Source organism: Stegodyphus dumicola, chromosome 10, assembly GCF_044657685.1.
Source record: "Stegodyphus dumicola isolate Sdum_Otavi_A_Nest chromosome 10, ASM4465768v1".
Lineage (NCBI taxonomy): Eukaryota > Metazoa > Arthropoda > Arachnida > Araneae > Eresidae > Stegodyphus > Stegodyphus dumicola.
Window position 1 is genome coordinate 165,006,120 of NC_140777.1, and position 26,247 is coordinate 165,032,366.

General features: G+C 32.3%; 2 protein-coding genes and 1 pseudogene across 3 annotated transcripts in view; 1 reads left to right on the top strand and 2 right to left on the bottom strand.

The window, feature by feature from the left end:
* The window catches only part of LOC118188089 (uncharacterized), a 282,828-nt gene that overhangs the window by 228,987 nt on the left and 27,594 nt on the right, over window positions 1-26,247 (top strand). The window lies entirely within an intron of this gene.
* The window catches only part of LOC118188086 (uncharacterized), a 250,801-nt gene that overhangs the window by 197,379 nt on the left and 27,175 nt on the right, over window positions 1-26,247 (bottom strand). Inside the window, exon 2 of one of the 2 annotated variants that reach the window (XM_035358436.2) lies at window positions 10,374-10,440. The exons of the other annotated variant lie outside the window; for it this stretch is intronic. The gene's annotated coding sequence lies outside the window, so the exon portion shown is untranslated. The remainder of the gene's footprint in view (window positions 1-10,373; window positions 10,441-26,247) is intronic. 2 annotated transcript variants of the gene reach the window in all.
* Window positions 11,894-12,044, bottom strand: LOC146995182 (5.8S ribosomal RNA; annotated as a pseudogene).

The window sequence follows — 26,247 nt, forward strand, 5'->3', positions numbered from 1 at the left end:
AATACATTTGATTGTGCATTATTTGAGAGGTGTCTGTAATAGGGACTTATGTAAATTTTAGGAGTAGTCTTATGTGTCTGAGAATGTGGAACTGCATGCTGACTTAGTTAGTGTATCATGTCTTGAGAGTTTTGGTTAATGAGGAGAGCACAAATCTTGGCCCATTCTCTTGAGCTTGTTAACAACTTTGCAAATTGTATTTACTGCCGGTTTGTGCTTTATAAGGAAGCGGCGATAAGCTTCACTATTGTTGATAGGAAGAGGGAGGTGATTTCCTGCTGTCAGATGGCATTCAAAAACATAGTGGTCTGGGGAGCCTTCCGCTCCGCAGGCGCATATGTCCGTGGTTGTTATGCCATGTCTATTGAAGTAGGTCGGGAATGGGCCGTGTCCCGTAATATAAGCCGTAAGAGGAGCTATTGCAATGTTGCGTTCAGTGCTGACTTTCGGGAGATAGCTGTATGTACGTCTTCCAGTTGTGCAGTGCGTCCAGTCTTCCTGCCAAAGATTTAGGCCTTGACCCCGTAATAGCCCTTTGAGGTAGGAAGGAGGGGCTGGGATTGTGATTTTTTCAGCTTCTGGATCAGTGGCTGCTTGCTTGGCCAGGCTATCAGCTGCTTCATTCCCCTCATTTTCTGCATGTGCCTTGATCCATGTTAAGGAGAGATGTTTCTGCGGGTTGCGCTGTAAAAGTTGTTGTAATTTGATGATCAAGGGCGGGGTGTGGTTGGACAAAAGAATATTGCATAAATCTGTAGCAAAGAGTCTTCTTACCAGAGCACCTTTTACAGTAAATCGAAACTTATTTTGAGCTTGAGTTGACCCATTCAGAAACAAAAAATAGCATTTGCTAATTTTTTAAGACTCTTTTATGTAAAAGTTAAATTCATTTTTGGGCTTGCATAATTGAATTTGTAGGAAAATGACTGTTGGTTTCCTTCAGCAGTCAAAATTACAGTGATTGCGATGAATAGATTGTAAGGATCTTAAGTTTTACTAACGTTTATTTTATTTTAAATCTTTACTATCACTTCTTATTTTCTACTTCCGGTCAGAATTATAAGCGTTAACGTATTTATGCAAAATTTGTCTGGCGAACGCCAAGTATTTAAGTTGTGGCTTTTTGCCAAGCGAGAGAGAGGAAGCAGTTAGTCGAAGCAGGCCGCTTACCTTAGAAGTTTTACTCAGTTGCTGGTTGCCTTCCAGGCCAGAGGTTTAATCCTCTTGATAACTTTAAACGTATTGTAGTGTTCACAGTTCTCTGTACTACATACGGCTTCCTGTTAATATAAGGCCAATCTTCCACGTTTATTATTTTAAAGTTAAATTAGAGTTTAGTTTTATTTTTATATTTTTACGTTTAGACCACAAGTAGTGGGTCTTTGTATTCCGAAGTACGGAAGTTATTGTAAATAGAGAAAAATAAAGGGTTTTGTATACCCTTCTTGTGTATCCTGTCTACTTCCCACAGTTATTGAACATAGCTTTAGTAAGCTCTCTGTTCCGAGTCAGGTCCTTGCATGTTCCCGAAGAAAGTAAGACGGAACATTGAACCTGATAAGATCAGCAGCCAAATGTCTTCTTATTCGTCAGTAATCGAAGCCATTTTTCACTTGCGATCCATACGTTAATAACAATAATTAATTTACCTTCTTTTTAGTTAGCAAACAAGATCATTCTGAGCTTGCGCTGAACGCGTCAATAGAAAACGTTTATGCTCCTTTTTTATAATAGCAAAATAATTTTGCGCTAGCGTGGATGAATCGTTAACAAAACGGTCTTTCACATATTTTATTTTCAGCAATGAACATCAATTTACTCTGGCTGAAATTGAATTTTCCTAGAAACTTGCATCTGCCTGAAAGCGAAAATGGAGCAAAACGTTTTATGCTGAAAGTAACGCTAATATGTGTATTAATACTCTTTTAAATTCAAGTTAGTAAGCTTCATCTATAGTTATTATGTATGATTTTTCTATTTTCTCTCAAATTCAGCATATGTCTATATTCAATTATACGTCCAGTGTTTCTCTCATATTCAGTGTACGTCATAATTTATAAATATTATTTTTACTTAAAAAACTAGATTGCTGATAGACATAGCAAAATTAACATTTTTGTATCGTCAAAAATGATACATTCTTTTCCACTTAAAAAAGGCATGCGAAGCATAAGCGTTGCAGCTGAAAAAAATCCGCGCATTTTGTGTGTCATAAGGACAGCGAGAGGAAGATACCATAGAAATCAATTTGGTGCTGCATACAGCGTTCTCACTCTCAGTGAAATTTTCACTCCGGGTTCACACAATTTGCCCTTGACCATAAATTGACGACGATATAAAAACATAAAACGCCAGCATAAGTTGAGAAGTAAATAAAGACTTTACGATTCCAATAGATAATGTAGAATGCTCGTAAAAGTTTTCATTTGTAAACTCGTGCTTGGCATTTCAGTTTAAATGAAAGCTGATGTCTCAGACTGAAGAGAAGTCGTGTGCCAAAAAAATTAGGTATGTGCCAAAAATTCTTTCACTGATAACCTCTTCTTTTATTATATAAACAGAACATCTCCGTGACCTACTGTAATGTTCGGGCATGATTTACAAACTATGTTCGTCAGGGTTAACGTATATCATTAAGGAGTTTTCTTAGGAGCAAAAAATCCGCAGCCTTCTATTTCGGCGATTGTCTTGCTGCGCACGACTGGATAAAAACGAGAAGCAGCTCTTTTTATGCGCGTAAGCTGCAAACAATAATCAGGTGTTTTTATTAATAGGTATCTATATACGGCTGCATGAGGGTAAGAAAGCTTTGTTATTTGCCACAAATCGTGAGAAAGTGCTTTATCACGTTCTCTAGAATTCGATTAGGGTGCTGTAAAAGAAACGTAACACTTGCTTTTGTGTTGACTGACACTTACTTTAACTAGTTTTTCTATCTCAAGAAAGAAAACTGAATAATTGTTGTTTTAAAATACTTTTACTCATCATTCACTACAGAATAAGTTAAGATGACTGACAGGTTTATACTATCAGTCACCTGACAGAAACAGATTAATTAGCAACGCCGTCTTTCGTGACCATATTTCAATACGCATGTTCGTCCTCTTCAATACTTGGAGATTCAAATCTTTTATTAGTCAGAATTTAAAAGAAATTATTTTCTTGCGTGTCCTCTATCAATTAATCTAGCATGTAAGGATAATTTAAAGTTATGTAAAACAGATAACTAAGATCGATAACCTGTCCCATGAATGTTGTATATTATTGGCTTATTCGTTGGAGTTAAAAAGTTTTGGATGACGCACTTCTTGTCATTACGCACTTCCCTTCGAACGCAGCGCTACCGAGAAGAGTTTTAAAGTTTAAAAAAAATCGAAATTATGATACTATATTTTAAATTCAACTAACCTCATGCAATTTTAGGTGCTGGGCTAAGATCTGAATCATCTACCTTGCTGAAGAGCACTACAAGCTGAATTAGCGCGAAACAAGCAGATACAGCACGTTAGATACAGGGATAATAGCTGACTATTTGTGTTTTTCTCGCAATAAAGGATTTATGAGCTGAGGCAACTATCTGATCTGAACTTTTCGGGACGCTCATCGTACCCAAATAGCACCAAGACGTTCATAGCAGGTTCAGAGAGCATGTCGTTCGTTCTACGATGTTGTTACGTGCATTTAGAACCTTCTATACTACGTGATAATGTGGTGTTTTTTAAGAATGTGTTCTTAGAATGTAACATTACAACGTCAACACTGGTACTTTTCCAAACGTTACTTTTAACGGAGACTTAATATTTTTAACTACGTACAATTACATTGTGTACATTTACAGATAAAACTATTCCTAAATCTTGCAACATTATCTGATAACACTGCTATTATCTGAACTCACTTTTGTCTCCTTTGTACATTTCCTGTACAAATTTTGCTTTATTCTGACGGATTGTAGTAATAATTCATATATTGTTTCGCAATAAACAAACTTATTTTTGCTGCTCTTCTATTAACGGTAGCAGTCTCTAAACGTGCGCTACAGCGCCAAATGTGGTAACCTGTTTATAACGCGACATAAATAGCTCTACAATACTTAATGAACGGCTCACCAGCGGCCGAGCGGTAAAAACCGCTGAACATTGGTAGTTCGTTCCGGGGTTCGAGTCCCGGCGAACGGGCTGGCTGCATGGGCGTTTTCGTTTTTTCTCGCATGCGTAACGTGGATACGAAGCAGTTTCCCTTTAGAAGACTTCCACGAGGCATCCCTCCCTTTCTGGGTAGTGCCTAAGGGCGGAGCACGTAATAAATAAAAAATATTTGATGAACGCAGTGCCAAGGCTGTGACGATGCCGAACTTGTATAAAATTCTCCGATTTTCTAAAAGGAATCGCTGTTTTCACGTGAAAATATGAAATTAAAAACACTGAAATGATTTATCGGTAGGATTATCACAATGGAAAGTTTTGCGGGAAGAACCGTAGCTCTCTTCTTCATTTTGCATTGCAAGAGTCATACCATTAATCAGTTCAAGCTACTCATTAGCGTCTTTCTTTTCTGTATATTCCATATATTAAGGCTAAACATTTTAAGGTTTTTATGCATGTAATTTATAAAGTTAAGGTAATAGTGTATGGTGTAACTAGTATTTATAGTGTTACGCGAGCAAGAATAATCATTAGTTGCATCTATGTATAAATATTTTAATAGTGATACTAGTCAACGTAACGATAATAAAAAATAATTACAGATATCATCATAGCGAGTCAAAAAAATATATAATCTATTGGCGTTTATTCGAAGTTTACTGCTGTCAAGTATATTCCACATGAGAAAAATTTTTATTCCATGCTTTGAAATTAGAAAGAAAATTTTTATTTTCCTAATATGTATTTGCTATGTATTAACACTGATCAGTTATTCTAGTAACGTTCTAATTATTTCATACTTTATAGTTAGCATTATTTATAACCAATCTAAACAAATTTTGCTTTTTTGTTGCTTTTTTTTAAAGTTCAAAACTGAAAACACGCATTGAATGCTGAAAACAAGAATCATTCAAAACATTTATTGTCCTACACATTTTTAGTGTTTCATTTATCCTTATTAGATTCATTACAGGCACAACAAATAAATTATAGCGTTAGAGGTTACGTATAAGCATTGTTCTGTGCGAGGACGATAAAGTTATAAGATTTTAAGTAGTTATGATCTCTACAGGTAATGTAAATATTACAATTTGTTTTCTTTTAAACGTTTTGTGTAAAAAAAACTGTTTCCAAAAATATGAAGCCTCTTACGCTTGCTATAATAAATAATACAAGCAGGATGCTTGCTATAATAAATTATACTAGCTGCGGCCAAAATAAAATTTGTAAGTTAGATATACACTTGAAAAGAAAGTGTATAAAAACATTTCAATATGACTGAAATCAGTTCATTCTTTCTAAGTAACAGCATATTCGTAAATGATTTTATTTGTGTTGCCAAGCCAGAAACCAAAAACATTTGACATTTCAGGTTCATACGTATACATATGACATTATCATTTAAATTTAATGTAATATAACAACTTTTTCTCCGTTACCCTAATCTGAAACAAAAAAAAAAAAAAAAAAGCGAACAGCAGCTATTTATTTAAAATTGTTGACATTAACGAAAAATTAAGACACAATAACACGCCGAATAAATACTAATTCAGAAGTCAAACAACAAAAATCAGCGTTATATTTACAAAATTTTCACAGGACTAGTTTCGATGGTTTTACCGAACCACCATCTTCAGCTGCAAAACCGCAATTGAACCAAATTTCATTCATTTGCGGTTTTGCAGCTGAAGATGGTGGTTCGGTAAAACCATCGAAACTATTCCTGTGAAAATTTTGTAAATATAACGCTGATTTTTGTTGTTTGACTTCTGAATTAGTATTAACGAAAAATGTTTGTCATACAGTGCCGTCACATGCAAACGCGTGTTTACTTCAACGTCAGAATATTACCTTACATAACGATGATGTCACAAACAAACAGACATGCACAGATTAAGACACAATAACACGCCGAATAAATACTAATTCAGAAGTCAAACAACAAAAATCAGCGTTATATTCACAAAATTTTCACAGGACTAGTTTCGATGGTTTTACCGAACCATCATCTTCAGCTGCAAAACCGCAAATGAACAAGATAGGAAATAATGATTAGATAAGATAAGGAAGCCTGGACAAGAATAAGAAAGTGGCGCCATCTGTTGGCGAAACCAGAACTAAAACATAATTTCTCTAAAAGCCGAAGGCAAATTTGGATTGGAATTAGGATCGTTAACTAGAACAGAAAGATTTTTATGAATGTGAAATGCCTCTAGAAAATCCAGTTCTCCAATGGAAGATGTTGGTCCGAAAATCACACTTTCAATTTTTCTGCTGCCAAAATTATTCAAAAAACATCTTCCATTGGAGAACTGGATTTTCTAGAGGCATTTCACATTCATAAAAATCTTTCTGTTCTAGTTAACGATCCTAATTCCAATCCAAATTTGCCTTCGGCTTTTAGAGAAATTATGTTTTAGTTCTGGTTTCGCCAACAGATGGCGCCACTCGCTTATTCTTGTCCATGCTTCCTTATCTTATCTAATCATTATTTCCTATCTTGTTCATTTGCGGTTTTGCAGCTGAAGATGATGGTTCGGTAAAACCATCGAAACTAGTCCTGTGAAAATTTTGTGAATATAACGCTGATTTTTGTTGTTTGACTTCTGAATTAGTAGACATGCACAGATTTTAATACTATAGATATTTGTAAAATATCAATATTTTAACCTGCTAAAAAGCAGGTTAAAATATTAATAAAAAATATCTGAGTGTTTTATTTTTTAATATGTTTTCTTAAATATTTTTAATGAAACTAAATAAATATTCCCGCAATAAAAACCACATCACAGTAACACTAGTTTGTTCATTTCTTTAGAGAAGAAAATACACTGATATAACTTGATACTTTTCGCATCAATCAAAATAAATAAGAAAAGAGCGTTATTTTAACGCATTAGAAGTTGTTTTCACTATTTTGTTTGCACATTCTTAAATGAGACGATAATGGTTCATCTATCGGTAACATTATACGTATTTGTGCCACGGAATCTAAATTTGAGATTGCAGAGTATCCCACTGAAATGAAATGAAAACATTTGCTTAAAGAAAACTGTTGAAATATTTCTTTCCTTCGTTTGTTTTTTGTTATGTCTGAGTATTTGAAATATCCCTTATTGTTTCCTGTTCTAAAGACATTTTTTTTTCAGAGTTTTTCAGGAAACTATTTTAACAAAAAGCTGTCCCAAGTTGTACGATTGTTACCTTTCCTTAAATCAAGCTAGATGACAGGTTCGTCTTGATTGTACGAGTAATACAGCGAACTGAATGCTCTCGTAAGACTATTAGGAAATTTAAATACATCGAAAATACTGATACAGCTTAAATTCTCGGAAAAAAAGAAATGATAACACTTTTATTCGAAGATATGAAATTGTACAGCTTCTAAATGTCCAATATTCAGTTATTCCCTATACTAATGTTATATTTTCAAATGGTATTTAATTTAAAATGCATTAAAATAAAATCGAGATTACTTTTAAAATTCTTTTCCTTTATGAAAAAAAAAAAAAAAAAAAAAAAAAAAAAAGATATAGAACAATTATTATGAAGGCACAGTAGTAATGTGAGCCATTCTATCCTCAGCAGTACGTAGTTGTAATTCTGTTATGTGGGTCCATTATTGTTAATGTCTCATTTTTAATAAGAAATTCATTACAGAAGGCAACTACTTACTAATTAGATGTAAATATTCGTTTATTTTAACTAATAAAAACCAATCTGTGGAATGGAGTGTAAATTGCTAACAGTTTTCGTATCGTACACTTAATGGAGCGTGTTATCTACTTCGCCACTAAATGGCTGCTCTTGACCTCATCAAAATTTGCACTGTATAAACTTAACAAAATATTTTCACTGATCAGTTTATGCCCATAGCAGCTGATTCTGTTTAATGAAGCGTATTCAATAGATTAGATTGATCTGTTTTGAATGCCTGAAATTTTCATGTCTGTAAACACGGAAATTAATGGCCATTGACTCTTCAAAAAACATCATCGGTATGAAAAGAGCATATCATGTTTAGCATCATCGATATGCAAACAACATATCATGTTTTTACACAATTTAATTTTTAAATACTTTTAGCATAAAACGAATGAAATAACAGGACCATTTACTGTTCATTATTGTAACTGCAAAATAGTTCGATTATATCCTTATATCTTTAATTAAATAGTCTTATATCTTTAATTGATTTCGTAAAAAAGTAGTTTCATTTTTTCATGTAAAAATAATGGTTAGGACAAAACGTTTATTTTAGACGCATAATGAGTTAAATCTCCTGTAAGCAACTTAGCTGTTACACAGAAGGTGTTTACACATTTTAGAAAGATTTTGATAAAGAATTTAAAAAATTAAATATTTAAAAAAAAACTGGCAGTAGCTTATTATTTAAAATGAGAAATATCGTATGCTGATTTATTCTTTTTTCAAAATATCGCATTTAAATGTGGTGTGGATTGAAGGATATGTTTTGCGTGTTCCGAAGATAACTATTCCTATTCTATAACTTAAATCATTGCGAAATGCATGGTAGAAATATTTTGAAGTTCAAACTAAGCAAAATTAGTAATCGTAAATGGAAAAACCACCAATCATTACTTCTACATAAAAAGAAAATTCCAAACGAATATCCATAAAAGGATAGTAATGTTTCTGAAATTAAATCACCGTAACAACAGAAAATCTGCCGATGCAGGAATCAAGTGTAAAGCGTTGAAATACACCTGTATCAACAACAAATAAAATAATAAACCAAGATTTAAAACCTAAAAAAGCTAAAAAATATATTGTTCACCAGTTTTTGTTGAGGTATATGGCTGAACGCAGATCAATTTGTAGAATCCTGTATGAAAATTATACAACAGGAGATAAATGAAAAACACTGTGATCTTTGATGAAGCATGGATTTATCTAAATGATTGCAACAAGAAAAAAAGACGTTTATTATCGAATTCTAAAAAATGTACAAATCTGTTCCTGTCAAGGAAAAGAAAATTGCAGGTGTTTTATGATTGTCTTACAATAGGAATTTAGGATTTTCTTAGAATGAGAAATTTAAAAAGAATAAGAGTGGGAAAATATGTTAAAATCAACTGAATGCACTATCAGGAGAAAGTTTTACGTTCAATATTTACAAAAGATATTCAATTTCTTTATTTTAGTGACTTTCAAAGAGCGAAACTTTTATCAAGATGTAGAGACATTAGGTTAATTGGAAAAGCCGGAAAGATAAAAAATGAGCAACCGCCTTCGCCGGGAATCGAACCACGGACCTCTGAAATACCGGCCCAGCGTGCAGAACCACTACACCACGAAGGCACGCTAGGAAAGTGGGAGAAATACCTTATAAAGACAAAGCAACAAGTCATACTTCGAAAAGTACCACTGCTTTTTGTTGATAAAAGAAAGACTGATACAGGTATTGTGTACATATTTTTTCAATGCATTTCTGCGAAGTCTGGCAACCTTTTTTCTATGAAATGTTGTGCCTCTTGAAAATAGCTCTTTCTGAGCGCAAAACCACCACGAATGATGGGCTCCTGAAATTAGTGGAAAAGGAATGGTAATCATTATCCCTGGGATTTTTAACAGCATAGGACATCTGAAGAAGCTGCTCGACTTTAACATGATTGAGATTTATTCTTTTAACACTTATCCTTAAGTATTATTACTTTGTAAAATAGTTGAGAGATCCCAAAGTGTTTTGTGGTTGGGTTCGGTTTGTTTGATTATGGACACAGGAGGTCTAGCTGCCTAAAGGGAGGGATGCTTTCGTGGAGAGACGTTATAAGGGAAACAAGCTTGTATCCACGTTACACGTGGGAAAATCCCGAAAACGACCACCATGTAGTTGTCCATTTGCCTGGAATCGAACCCAGGCCATACTACCCGTGTTCAACGACTTTACCGCTTGGCCGCTGTTGGACTTCGAAATGTTTTACGAAAAGAATTAGAAACATAAAGCAAGTTGTTTAGATAATATTACTGCAAATTTGTTAATGAAAACTAGTTTTGAAAAAAATGCATTATGAAAAAGTAACCTATTGGTTTTATTTGTATAATGGCACTATTCTTTCACCAACTTTTGACTTTTCGTAGAGCAAATTTCCTTATCGGTTAAAGCAGATGTTCAAAAATTATTCAGCATGCGATTTTCATATAATTGACAAGTTATTTTTAATGGATGCATTCAATAGATTAGATTACAGAAGGCAATTCTCCTACCTGCAAATGATAAAGCCTTAGATATGAATGATAGACGAACCCCAAACAACAGAAGGCAAATGATTATCTGAAAAATCCAAAAGAAGATTGATCTATGTTAACAAGTATGAAATATTGCATATTAATGAAAAATAAATTTCTGATCAAGTTTTTTTTAAATTATCATCATGCCCAATTTACTAATCCCCAAAACTTTAAACTATTCTATTCTGTTGCTGTATTTTCAAATGAAAATGCTATTTTAATAAAAGATTTGTTAAAAAGGCACGTACAATTTAGAACGAATTTATTTAGTTTTATTTTTCAGTTTACAGACCTCAAGTAACAAATAACTTTTATTACTCAGAGAACATTCTCCTGAAGTTCCAAAACATCATTTTTCTTTCAGATAGCTTAAGTAAAGATTTGTCCCGTTATATCTACAGAATGTAATGCTAAAAGAACATAAACGTAAAATTTCGGAGGAAAAAGAATAAAATGGCCCATTACTTTTCAGTTGCTCCTTCCACATGTTTAGCTTTAAATATCATTTGAGTAGCGGTATTTTTTAATGCCTTATCTAACTGGAACTACTATTTAAAGGAAGTATGGTTAGTATTTTCCTTTTATTGAGGAATAAAACGGGACAACAGACAAATCAAAACAACTTACAGATTTTAGGTATCGAATATAATGGCGCTTAATAGCAGTGCAGTTGATCATAAAAAGTTACAAAGCTTCGGTTATCGGATAATGAAATTAGCATTCATGTTGAATGATGTACATGATTTCAAATGAGAGACTTGGCTGACTATTGCTATTAGTGCTCAGTTACTAACTCTTCACATGAATGTCTTGTTTAACCTTGAATTATATTACGTAATGAGGCTTTTATGAGCAAGAATTTATAAAAATTTCTTTAATTGCCGAGTGTACGCAGTACTAAATGATAAATGTACGTTATTCATGACTTGTTCACGATACATTAAAAAGAAATGGATCTTTTATAGCGGAATAAAATATTCCTTTTTTATGTGTGCGTGTGTAAATAAAATGAAAGAAAAGATTTTCTTTTAATGTAATCTTCAGGATTCTTCTGATTTTCGTCCCTGTTGGCTTCTTTCTTACCAGATATTTATATGCTTAAATTCAGGTCGTCTGGTCTGATCTGAGGCCAACTATGTATGAGCTTATTTCGTGCCTGTGTTGTACACGATTTCTTTTTGTATTCCTCATTTCCCTAGCCGTATCACAAGCTCGAGAATGCATATTTTTATTTCAAAGTTCAGGTATCCTTCCAATACCTTTCCTTTTCAATGCCATCTTATTCATTACTTTATATATTTTGCATATATTTCATTTTTTATTACTATTACGAGTTAGATGCTCTCATAACTGCCTCCTTTAGCATCGTCTCTCCTGCTCTCGATTGACCTCTTAAGAGATACGCTTCTTGGTCTAAGAAATGCAAGTCCTTAGGTCGCCGGAGTTTGACAACCGATACGATCAAGTAGCAGCAAACTCCTTCGGCAAATCTCATTCGACTCTCAAGACCAATTTCGAAGCGAGATCCCGGTTATTTTAAGAGACTGCAATGCGCATTCGAAAACTCATTTTAAATGTGTCCTGCAATTCACACCAAGTCTGCGTTCTTCATCGAACCGTAAACCAAGAAATCCACTGCTCAGAGTTGTCATTTTTATTAGTATGGATCTCCGAGAGTTCCACTTGCATTCGAAATATGCGAAGAAAAGTACCTCCCTTTTCGAGGAAGTCCATAGTTCAATTTGATTCATGGAAAGACCCATAGAAATCGACCGATAGTTCTTCCTTCAACGGTTTAACGGCATATCACGTATGGGAGGCGATCCACCCTGTATGGCGGTGCTGTTTGAGCCAAGCATAGGATTCGAAAATCCGACACTTCCTTCTTGTCACCATTATGCGACCAGAATAAAGTACTATAAGCATTTCGACCGTAGGTACGAAACCACTTGGGATTTCAAAATTTTATCAAATTCGAATTCTCTTGGGTTTAGTTTGTTGCTCAGTGGCGCGCAGCATAGCGAAGGAAGGCAAATCTCCCTCCACGAGTTTCACTTATGTTTTTTTACCAGAAGAATCTGAGCATCGACTATGGTCCTTCCGGAAACATTCTTAGGACTTTTACTTCTAAATAATCAAGGTTGGTCAAGTTTTCCGACGCACAGACGCTATCCGAAAGCCACTTTCGACAGCCAGTCCGAAAACCTCACTAGATCATTCAATCGGTAGTAGTGACGGGCGGTGTGTATAAAGGTGAGGGACGTAATCACTCGTACTTACTCGTCACTATCGACACATTACTGGAAATTCCTCGTTCAAGGGTTACGATTACAAGTCCTTATCCCCAGTATGAATGAAGTTAAAGGGGTTACCCAGTCCTTCGGACAGGGAAAAGACACGCTGGGTCTTTCAATGTAGTCCGTGTGCAGCCTCGAATGTCTAAGGGCATCACTGACCAGCTATTGTTCTGTCTCGGGAGGCTGATCGCTGTTTATCCCTCTGCACACCCGACTCGAGGAATCGGAGCTTCTAATATTAAACAGGCTACAGTCTGGTTCGTTATCGGAATTAACCAGACAGATCGTTTCAGCAGCTAAGAACAACCATGCACCACCACCCATAGAACCAAGAAACGGCTCTTAATCTGTCAATCCTTCCTGTGTCTCGGCAGCGTAAATTTTTTCGTGTTTAGTCAAACTGAACCGCAGGCTCCATTCCTGGCAGTGCCCTTCCGTCAATTCCTTTCATTTTCAGTTTTGCGAAACCACAAAAAGCATTTTTCACAAAATGGATTTCTGTGCAATATTTTATAATCATTCTTTCGTATATATTTATATATAATTTTTATCTATAAATAAATTTGATATTATCTTTTAAATGAACTATATTAAAATTTGAAATCGAAGTACTTCAACAATGAAATCAAATCTATTCTGCATAAATTGGTTTCTTCAAAATATAGGTATAGATAAAGATTAATCACAACGTATAAAATTATTTGGTTAAAAGAAAATAAAAAAATATTACAATCTGAAAACTTCAGAATCTAGTTTATACATGAACAACTCCACATTTAAATTTCAAAAATAAAAATTCTGATTCGGATATCATATGACTTCTTTGTACGCCTATTAAATTACACGCATTTTCTGCTGCATTTTATTTAAACATATTTCCTCGAATTATTCTAACTTAGTTAACCGATCCCTTTAAACAAGTTGAAAATGACATAAAAAATTGCAAATTTTGAAATTAAACCTCCCGTTCAATTTTTCTCGTACGGGATTCAAATTTTCTGTAGTTTTATTTTTTCATAACGAGTATAAAATTTTCCTAAATATAAGTATGCGAACAGAAAGACCGCATTAAAGAAGTTAGATCTTGTTATTTGTCCAAAATATTTTTTTTTAACTTGAAATTGCCCAAACACGAAATGAATATTTTCGCCATTTAAAACACTTTTGCATTTGGAAGTTCATATCCATGACCAACGACTGCGAAAATAAAAGCCAGGTAGAGAATTTTAAGCCGGCAAATGAACTGGGTTTGTATACAAACATATACTGCAGTTAAAATGTGAGATGCGCTACTAGATGTTACAGCAAATCCGTATACGAAATTCCAACGTTCTATGGCTAATCGTTTTTGAGTTATGCGAGGATACATGCGTATATACATACGTACAGACGTTACGAAAAAAATCCATTTTGAATCCGTTTTACAATTCGTTTTGAAATAAAGAGTCCTTTATTCCACCCGTACGTACAGGTGTCATACAAAAAAAAAAAAAAAAAAAAAAAAAAACAAAAAAAATTAAATTCGATTCAGGCACAGTCAAAATTTATATTTCCGTTGAAACTTCAAAGCCGAAATTTTTCATGATTCCTTTACTTCATGATTCATACTTCCTTTACTTCGTACAAGAAAGTAAAAATAAAAAATAAAAAATGTAAAAAAATAAAATTTTTTAAATTATAAAAATTAAAGCATTTAAAAAATTGCTATCTGATCTTGACGTACATATTTTAGTTTAACAAATGATATAATTTTAATCCAAACAATCACGAGAAACCAATTAGTTTGAAAATTAATCTCTTGGAAGTTTTAGGTTTAGGCATATCAATAAAGTGAACTATACAAAATAGCATCGTCAAATAGTAGGAAAATAATAAAACTAACCGAGTTACTCTTCCATCATATATTAACACCACAAGAAGTCTTATGCACGCATTTAATAATGAATTTCATTATGTGTCAAGACGCCACATTCCATTATTTCATTAGATCGCTTACGCAAGAGGTAAGCAATAAATATTTCTGCCGTATGAACTGGCGATACTTTGTATTTTGTCAGGACATTAAATTTACAAACTAAATGTAACAAACATGTCAAACAGGTTACATTTGAGATGTTCGATAAATCTCGACAATTACAGAACAAATGAATAAAATTAATTTATAATTGCTTATCACGATTTAATTGAAATTTTACGGAGATATATTTAGTATTCTACTATGATTTGATCAATTTTTTTTAATTATAAGTAATGAATTTTGAAAGGGCTTTAAATGTGTGCTTAAATATGTCAACCATGATTCTTACACTAAGATTCATTTAAGTACTAATTAATTAACACTTATTTCATTAAAAATGGATTCAGGTATGACGCTAATTCTTATTTAAGAAGAATTCTTATTTAAGAAGAATTAAGCTCGAAACATAAAAATGTTAGCAAAACTGCACATTTTTATCTCATTGAAATACTACTCGCTTGCACAGCCAGCCGCCTAAAATATTTATCATAAAATTGAAAAAATATATAAAAATTTTAATGAGTGCCCTTAGTATAATTTAATAAAAATAGTTAATATTTGTAATTAGAGATTTCTTGATTTAAATGCATTTCTATTTAAGTCAGTCAGATTTAGTAGCTGCGTTTATTGTTTTTAAATAGTTAGGTTTATTAATCAATAACAGATAGATTAAATTTGGAAACACGCAGCTACGTAGAAGATAAAAGTATTTTATTTCCGGCAGTGGCAAGCCGTTGCTTAAAATAGTTGAGTATGTTAATTAAAATTAAAATATAAGTATCTTTCATCTTGCCGAATGGCAACAGTCTGGTCCGCTAGAGCATTTAAGAGATAAAAATGTTTTATTTTTAACAGTTTTGCCATTGCTTGCTTTCAAATCCCTGAGTTTATTAATCGAAAGTTCATTAAATTCGTACAAAATATGAAATAAACCAAAAACAAATTCGAAATTCAAATTTCTGGCTTCGAGATGCAAATGTTCGGGTGAAAGACTACGTGTATTTAAAATTTAGTGGCTCAAGCTGCCGTTATTTTTCTACAGTGAAACATATAAACACCCATGCAAACATAATATTCATTATTTAATAGTAAAGATTTTTTTAGAAACAAATTATTTAACTTCTAGATTACTTTAATTCAAATTAAGATAAAAAATATTCATCAATTAAATATTAAAGTTACTTAGTTTAACCTAGTTCAGTTTCAAGAATATCCACATTAAATAAAATTATTAAAAGAAATTTGCGCTTTCATCATCGAATAACAAAGAAAAAAAAAAAAAAGAAAAAGAGAAAAAAACTGAGAATTTAACTACTAAAAATTTAACTAAAACACGCACTTCTATTTGCTTTTGAAATGCTGAAGTAGAGTATGAAATTATTTCAATTCTTGTTTTCCTTTTTTTTTTAAATTTTTCAACTACCCTATTTTTCAAAATAATAATTTTTCTTAAAATGATATCTTTAAATAGTACTGACGATTATAATATAGTAAACATATTATTCTAGTATTATGCCGATGCACACACATATGTTAAGTAAAATCTCGTGAAGTATGCAGAAGCCACAAATAATTCAAACTGTGACTGCGTTTACGAATTCCTTTTTATATATTTTTTTTTTATATTTAGCCCACCAGCGGCCGAGCGGTAAAGACGCTGAACACTGGTAGTTCGGTCTGAGGTTCGAATCCCGCGAACGGGCTGGCTGCATGGGCGTTTTCGTGGTTTTCCCCATGTGTAACGTGTATACGAGCCAGTTTCCCTTAGAAAGTCCTCCACGAAAGGCATTCCTCCCTTTAGGCAGATAGCCCTCGTGTGCTTTGCCATAATTAAATACACACACACCTTTTTATATTTATGCTTAAGAGAATTACTTTTCTGAATAGAAAAACAGAACACTTGTTGCTTGAGATCCTTCATTTTCTTTGAAGAGAATAAATAATCTTAACTCCTTAAAGCAAATACCTCAACCCTACCCATTTCTGTAAGTACTGAATTCTAAAGGCTTAGGTAAATACTTTAAATCCGCTCCTAAATCCGATAAAGCAAATAAATTCAACTCAGTCACATTTCACGCGTTCCTTTTCATGTCAGACATACTTTACCTTTCCCAGATTCATCGAATTCCTCATTGAAAATGACAGTGCTTCAATTAAATATTAGTAAATGCTAGAAAGCAAATTAGAAAATGCTTACTTTTTTATTTATAAAACCAGACGCTTGCCCGGCAGCCACCTAAAATAGTTATTATTAAAAAGAAAAAAAATATGTAACGATTTTAAATAATCCAGTTAATATAATTTCACAGTTCTCGTTGGTGGTTAATAAAAACCGAAACAGTTTGGATTTTTTTCTTTTAAATAACATTTTTGAGCTAAAATAAAAATATTTAATCCAGGTAGTGCAACACATTTGTTTTAAATCACTAAGTTTATTGATCAAATTCGAAAGACAATTTGTGTTAAATATTGTGCTTTGCTGAGTGGCAACACATTTCTTATATATCGCTGAGTTTTCTAACTAAATTCGAAAAATAAATACTTTGCCGAGTGGCATCATAAAGTATTTATATCGCTGAGTTTTTAAGCAAAAGTTTATTAAATTCCCGCAAAATATGAAACAACTAAAAGCATATTTTAAATTCAATATTGTGGGTTCGAGGTGAATATATTCGGGTGGAAGACTACGTGTGGCCAAAATTTGGTGGTTTTAAGTGCTTCCGTTTTTCTGCAGTGCGATTAAATTCGGAAGACAAATAAATGTATTACGTTTTATTGAGTGGCAACACATTTCTTTTATATCACTGAAATTTCTGATAAACTTTGAAACATAACTATCTTACGCATTGCAGAATGCCCGCTCGAAGTATTTATATATCAGTGGGGGTTTTAATGAAAAGTTTATTAAATTCGCGCAAAATGCGAAATAAATGAAAAACAAATTCGAAATTTAAAATCCAGGGTTCTAGGTGCCTCTCTTCGGGTGGAGTAATATTTGTGTGTTCAAGATCTCGTAGTTCTATATGTCGTCATTTTTCCGCAGTGCAAGGAGCACTGTATATGTGTGTATGCATACATACACATACAATCTTTATGTGTGCATACTTAAATACGTACGCACATTCAGATTCTTCGTTATTTAATAAATAGAGATTATCTTTCCTTATACTGGAGGATATTCTAATCCCTGCAAAGTAATTGGATTATTTTGTGGTTATGTAAAATAAAGGGAAATTTTCGATAATATTTGTGTGTTAAACTATTATAATTGGTATTCATTATTTAGATTTTAGGGAACAGTTTTTAAAAAACTAAATAGATTCATTTTTTCTGAAATGTTAAAATAAAGAGAGGAATGCAAAATAACACGTTTTCCTCCGTTGTTAAGGAAAAATGAATGTCGAGGTTTTTTTTCCCCCTCCATTCAGTATATTTATTTATCATCATAAATCTTTTTAAAACTCGAAGTTTTCCTAAACGAAACAATACCGAATGTATCTTAAAAACCGAAATGAAATTTATATCTTATTTTTCAAATTCTCTCTTGGCATCTGATGAAAATTGAAATCCTCGTTGTTTTGAGTAACGAAACGTGTAAAAAACATCCCTTTAGTTAATAAACATTTATTCATTACCTTTTTATATCCGAAAAATATCAAAATATCATAAAGACATATATCATGTCTAAGTAGTTCGCGTTTTCTTTATACTAAGCAGTGTTCTAATCTAATATGGAAATGATTGAATGGATCCCCGTGTGGGTCAACACCACCTTTTTTTTTTTTTTTTTTTTTTTTTGGCAGGATACTGCGTTCTTTTCAAAGGGTAAAAATTCTTTGAAACGAAAGGAAAAAAACAATGGAAAATATTCAAATCTTTGAAACGCTATCAAGAAAGCATACATCAGAAAAAGACCGCTAAATTTCTTTCAGCAAACTATTAAAATCCTATAACTGGCAGTGTGGAGGATACACTGATACACACCTACAAGATAGATCTCTACTCAAACTAAACATTTGCTGTATAAAAAAAAATACACGGCATTGTTGAATAAAAAAGCTCAACGTTAAAATTTCCTAATTGAATTTTGCTGCTTATTATCCATTTAGAATACAAATAAAATATTCACTTCCATTTATTTATTTATAAGCACTTCAAAGTCAGACAAAACGTTATAATTTGAATAGATATACGAGAACATTAAAGCAAAATGGTTTTGAATCGTCATAAAATTTAATATTTTCTTACAACCTACCACTACGCGATGCGGGCTAAACACGTGATCAGCATCCGATATACGGCTTACATTCCAGATAATGCCAGGTCATCCACGTTTATTGGAGGTCACTACGCTTCCAGAAAGCGAAAAAATTAATGGAGAGGGCTTATTTACGTCGAAAGGAAATATTCTTAACATTAACTTGTCGGATGAGAAATTCTATAATGTTTTGCAACCTTTATTCACCCTCTGTTATTTTATATGCTAATATATATATATATATATTATATATATATATATATATTAAATATGTATCTGTCTATATATGTGCATATATTGTAATTTTGCATTTTTGGCACTACTTACTTCGGTCTGTAGGGGTTGGGCTGATAAAGACATAGATTGCTTTAATTGTTTTTCTAAGATTATTTTTAAATTTTGAGTTTTAAACTTTAATTTGGGTCTTTTTCGGTTCAGAAACAGGCTGTTTTATTTATTTACTTCTTTAGTTACAATAACCCTCTGATAGCGATACAACGAAAGATGTAAATTTCTTTTACCTTTTTGGTTTTGGCGTATTTTGGTACCATATTTTTTGCAGCTTGGCACTGTACGTCTGTTTTTCAGTTTTTGCATATGCTTTAGGCCGAATTGAATATGGGATGAGTTTTAAACGTATTTTTTGTTTTATTTTATTTTGCATTTTTCATTATTAATTTTTTTTTACTTTGTATTATTCATTTGCCTATCTCTATATATCTATATAATTTTTTTGCAATATGTATACTTCTTTATGTATTTATTTATAAATCATTCGATAGTTAGGTTTGTTCATGTAAGTATATTTAATACTGTGAGCTTTTTTCACCCATAGTTGAAAATTGATGAAAATGTGCAAACGCTTAAACTGACTAGGGAAACCAAGCAATACAAAAAAAGTCAAATATTCATTTTCCTTTATTTTTTTCTCACCGCTGGTGAAATAAAATCATGCAATACAAAATTTAAGTTTCTTTCACTTACAACCTAATATAAATTCAATGAGTTTTTAAGGTGAGAGTAAGCATCAAGAACGTTAACATAATAGCGGGCATTGTTGCCTAATAAAACTTCTGTGAAAAATTTCTAGGCCTGCAGTTATTAATGGGTAGCCAATAAACTGTGGGACGCTGCTTGTAAGCGGCTACTAGTTGTATGGTTATTATTTGAGAAATTTTGTGTTGGCAATCCTTTTGGGAGAGTTTTGAAGGAGTTAATGTTAAATGTACTGAACTTCTGTTATTGTCAATAAATTACATATAGAATATGCAAGTTCTAACGAAACTTAGAAGCTGTGAACTAATTTTGTATTATTAATCTGTGCAGAACTGTTGCGCATTTACTTGATTTGATCGTACATCAGAATCTAATACTTGAGTTATCTATAAACTGTGAACAGCAATGAAATCCTTACACAGGCAAAATTCTGAGTTTAGCTCAATTTAAAGAAAAGCAATTCCTTATCATTATAATGATTTAGATTCCATACGCAGACAAGAAAATGTATCAGTATTCATTATTAAATAAGTTATGAACTGCTGTCTTTAAATGCCTCATGTATGCAAGAAATATTCCGCTATGTAGGGATATTCCTCATTCTCTCCCACCCCCACCACGCATTTCGGGAACAAATGAGTTAAAAAGACCAGTTTATCCTTCACTGGTAAGAAGATTTAAGACTAAAATAACTTACGAAAAATAAACCAAGGCATTTTATCACACAAACTCCTGTATTTGTCACCTCCATGCGTCCCATCTCTTCAAGACACTATGTCAAGTAACAAATGTGGGTATTGAGAAGAATTTATTCTTCCCGTGGGACGGCTGTCGCATTTCTGTCAACCACTAGATTTAAATAATCTTTGTTATGCTGTCATTTGCCATTGTCCTTTCTGACAAAATTTATTCCTTTAACTATAGCAGCATATTTCTCGTCTTGACCTCAGCTTTGAGATCTATTTTAGATGTTTGGTAGAAATTTATTTCAGAGGTCACATGGTTCAAGTGAATCTTGTGCATTGAAATAAGCCTGAAATTAACTAGTTCCAAACCCATTTCCTGTACTACTGAATACTTCTAAAAAAATTTGGAATGTTCTTAGACTCTAAGGCAAACGAACAATTTGTGTTTTTTTCCATTAATATCTTGTTTTAAATCCGATGTTTATCTCCATTTTAATACCACTGAAAAATTTGATTAGTCCAAAATTTTAATACTGATTCCTCTTCCTACAAGGCATTTTTAAGTAACTTACCAGTGAAAAATTGCATTGTATTGAGCTATGTATTAGTCAATTATTGGAGTTACCATTTTTCATAAAAAGAAGGAGTTATTTTCTTATAAATAATAACATTGTTTTAGGACAAAGTAATGTGAGGCTTTACGCCGTTATATTTTACGTCAATATCTTTACTTGATTGAACTTGGGCAATAAAGCGTATAAGAAATTTTTTCAGACGTAATATTATTTCCAACAGTGCCTATTTCGATAATTAGAAGTAGAATAGAAAATATAACATAAGTTGAAAAATAAACTATTTCAAATTAATGATAAAAATAATTTTAAAATTATTATAAATTCTAAATTTTAAACTGGTATATATATATATATATACAGCTATATGCCAATAGCTTAATTCTTAAATAAAACATGCTTTTTGCGTTTAGATTTCTACATTTACATTAACTAGAATTCTGAAGTTGTCGTACTATTAACTGAAATCAGACAAAAACACAAACTCAACACTGATTAAATAGGCTTCATTTCATTTACAGTTAGAAGTACAATGGAACATAAGGATTTAAGTTGGCAGTTTAATCGCAGCCATATATATGAAGGAAATCGAATTCTTACAAATTATTCATTGATGACTTTTTTAAAGTTCTAATCAAAGGATTCGAAAAAAAGCTAGACATACTTTCCACTGTTTTATAATTCACTTCTAGAATGGCATTTCCGGAACCTCCTCCTTACTTGGAAATCATTCTAATGTTATGGTGAACTGAGCTGACACTAGACAACGACATCAAATGTGTCAGTCATTTACTAGGTCTTTTTCTCTTTAACTAACCGGTATCGATTGAATTACCAGAAAAGTTATGTACTTTCTTTTCTCTCTTTCTTAATACAACCTATTTTTCTCCGGGGGAAGTAGAAAGACAGGTAATTTCTAACCGTGTAATAAAAATAGCAAGAAAATTAATCTTATTAAACTTCTGAGTCCAGTCTTAATCCTCGTTTCCCAACCAACGAAATTTGTTTTTGCGATGGCCCTTAACAATTTTAACGCTTCTCAATGTATCATACTTAGAAAAAAAGGTGAAAAATTACTGGATTATCATCCACCTAAAAGCAAATAAAAGTTATGAATTATTATCCTTAATAATACACGATTTTATAGTGCAAAAACAAACACCTATGTGTTAATAACACAACTGCAATGTCAACGTCTCTCTTAGCTCTAAAAAATTGTTTTTCTTCATGGATCGCTGAAAGAATAGTGACGACTCAGTAGGAAACTTTTTTTGAAGTTGCCTGAGAACCCAGAAAGAGGAGATGGACATAAGATGACCTTCAGATAATAACAAAATCAAAATAAAAAAGCCGCACCTTGCAGCGACTTAAACTGAAAGAAGCAAAATCAGCGACCTCTTCTTTTATATTTTTGCTTTCTTACTTCCTTTGCATTTTTAATATAATAAATAAAACGAAAGATTTTATTAGCTGCTTTTTCAAAAACCCCTACTGGTCTACTTTAACATGCAAAGGTATAGTCCGCGATTAATTCTTTGCATGCTTGGTTGAGTAATCGACCTGTATGCCTTCGGATCTAGACACTTTTTTTTACAAACGTAGAATAGGTGGGTGAGGTAGACGGCGACCTTCCAGTGCGAAACCATTCTATTTCTTTGTTCCGCTATTTAAAACAGTCTGAGCTTGTAACTGAAGACGACTCAACCATATCTGACTTTGTCCGAGAATAATCTATCTGATCAAACAAAAGCTTGCAAGTTTTGGAACAATAACTTCGGTTAAAGGAGAAAGTGTAATTTTCACTTACGCGTGATGCTTTTGAATCTGTCTAACCTTTATAATATATCTATTGTAAGTTATATGAGACTTTCAATTTTTTATTTCTAACCAGCCTACTGCCACTGATGATAGTAGATAGTGAAAACCAACGATTTGGCTTTAAGAAAGGATACGGATAGCTTATGACCTTGAGTTGCTGATAAAACGGTAAATTGTTCAGGTATATTGTATTTAGAATAATTCCTTTTAAGTTGCTCATTGTGTCGGCTTAGCGGATGCTAGGTTAAATGATCTTGATATTACAAAAACTTCATTTCCTTTCTAAAAAAAAAAACATAACTTAAAAAATAGGCTACTTCGTAATTTATCGCACTTTCAGTGAGCTGCTTTAGGAATACCTTGTTACGTCAATCAGTCAGTGATCAGAAGTAGATCTTCTGCACAACTTTCTGGCTGACTATTATTTACCCCAATGTTTTAGTAATACCATATTCTATAATCATATTTTTTTAAAAGTATAGTACTCACTACAAATTTAATACTGAAGAAAACATTTTTGAAAGGTACAAGATAAATAAATATCTGTTACTCCTGAGATTCTTAAGAAATTGAAGCGAAATAGTCACTCGTTTCATAATAAATTTTTACAAAGCAAAATTTCTTTTTTTTTTTTCAAAAATAGGTCTATTTATCTAAAAGTAATTCTTTATACTGAACGTGTAATAGGAAAAAAATAATTTTCAGTACGCAGAAAATACAAAAGTTTGTACACCAAAAGCGAAAATTGAAGAAATGTATTCATTTATTTAGAAGTTCGAAGTCATCAGGAAAATGGACTTTATTTTAAATAAATCTATTCTACTTTACTTTAAAGCAATCTTCTAAGTTTTATCTAAAAATATTTAGAAAATATCCAAGCTTTGACTGCAGAAACGGCCGAGGTAACCTGGAGAGTACACACAAATTTTAATCTTTTACAGATGTTCAATAAAATGTTTGGCGGATTTTCATGGTCTGTAGTCACCTGTTGTCAAAGCCATTCAGGGCCAGCTCTATGCATCTGCGACACAGGCTGCCGCCTAGGGCGTCGATTTTCGAATGGCGCTAGCTATGTTGCTCTTACAAACGACAACTACATGAAGCTATAATAAAAAAAAATATTAATGCAAAAAAAATATTAAGTTACATGGGGCGCCAGTTATACTCAGCGACTAATGCTGGAGCCTAATCTGACTATTGCCACCATAACATCAGGCATGATCCTGTATGCAAGAAATTTACTAATTATAGGGTAAAAATATTCAAACTTCCATGTTTATTTTTCAATAAAATTGTTAAACAGCCACAAATGCTTGTTCTAATAAAATTACTTGAAATTAGATGCCTGATTGCTATGATAATTTTATAGGATTTGATTCGATACGCGGTTTTCTTAAACAGCTAAAATTTATGCACCTTTAATTACTGGATATTGGTTTTAATATCAAAATAATTTTCTCTTCAACTAAATCTGCTGGAAGCAACTTTCTTTTGGATGCGAAAGGCGTTTAAGCTTAGGTCACTGCACCTCGAACTCAGATTTAAAATCTTAAACATAGTATTCGATTTTAGAACTATATTCTAAATGTGTTAAAATATTGTTTAGTCTTAATATTTCTTTACTCGAATCTCCCAGAATGCATTTAAATATTACTGCAGTCTGATTTAAAAGTTTTTGCTACAGGTGTCAGTTTTAATCTGAATCCCTAAATGTTTCAATCTGCTAATTTAATGGTCTTTGAAATGATGTAACATTTCTTGTAAGGAACTAAATTATTTGTACAGCAAATAAGGAGTAATAAACAATGCGAAATAAAGTAAACAGAATTTTGTTCCAATTCACTCTCAGTCTTAATTATTTTAAATATAAAACCTTATTTTTGTAACTACCTATGGAAACAATATTGAAATACTGACAAAAGGAAAAAAATGGTCTTATAGAGGGAAAAAACTAAAAAAATTATAAAAACTTCCATTAACCTTCGTTTCGATTAATAGTCAACTAATCTTCCGTTTGAGGTACGAGATTAATTTTAGGGTTCTTAATAGCAAGTGTCATTTTATTGAAACAAGCTACCATATTTCACCCCTTATCTTCTTAATATATTGTCTAATGAATGCAGCATTGCTAAAATGCTTTACACTGAACTGAATATTAACCAAAATCAAACGGTTTCCAATTTCACTGTTTTCCAAGAAAGTTAATTCCTAAATTTTGACACAGTGGCATTTTAACTGCCAATTTTTACCTACGGATAACTTCTCATTGATATTATAGTTTGAAATAAATAAAAGACTTAAGATTTCACACTTTTTTCCATTACATTAGTCACACAGTGTATATATATTGTACCACCTATATGCACAAAGTATCTGACCTGTTATTTTCATCTAGAAATTATAATGCTAACATTTAAGTAATTGTATGGACCAGATGTTCATGTTTGATATCATTAAGTAAAGTTCAAACTTTGAACACTTAACCAGTGGTTCTCAACCTTTTTTACCTCCTGCACCCCTTTCACTATTGCTAGACGAACATGCCCCCCTAGACCTTCCTAAATGTAATTTTTTTTTAAATTTAGGTAATTTTTCGAAAAACACACGTAAAAATGTTTTTCGAAAATAAATGTTTCGTGTTGAAATGTTTTAGAGTATATTTAAATGTGTTTCGAAAAACACACATAAAAATTTAGATATTTTTTGCGTGTTTCATAAATTAAATAAAAAAGATATAGGAAATATTGATAAATACCAAAACTTGAAGGAAAGAAGCTTTTATATAGATAAACTAAAACAAAATTCTTAAAAAGTAAATAAAAGGCTGACAGCATCCCCCATGAAACTATGACATTCCCTTTCTGGTTGAGAACCCCTGTCTTAGACAATAAAAAAGAGTTTTGCCATACATTATAATTCTGCGCTTTAATAAAACCATAAAATTTGCACTTGGCAAATTTTCTATCTTAATTTGCTGTCAAAATTCTTTGCTTTAAGTTTACAAATGATAATTTTCCACTCTGTTATATCTGGTGGCAACTTTTTTTGGATGGGAAAGGCGTTTAAACTTAGGTCACAGCACTCGATGGAATCTCATTACTACAGTTTAAATTTTCTTTATTTTCCTTTTCCTAAAAAAGACTGTCCTTAATGATGCCTTTTGATTACTGACTTATATTTATCAGACCTCGCGCCCTCCTTTCATT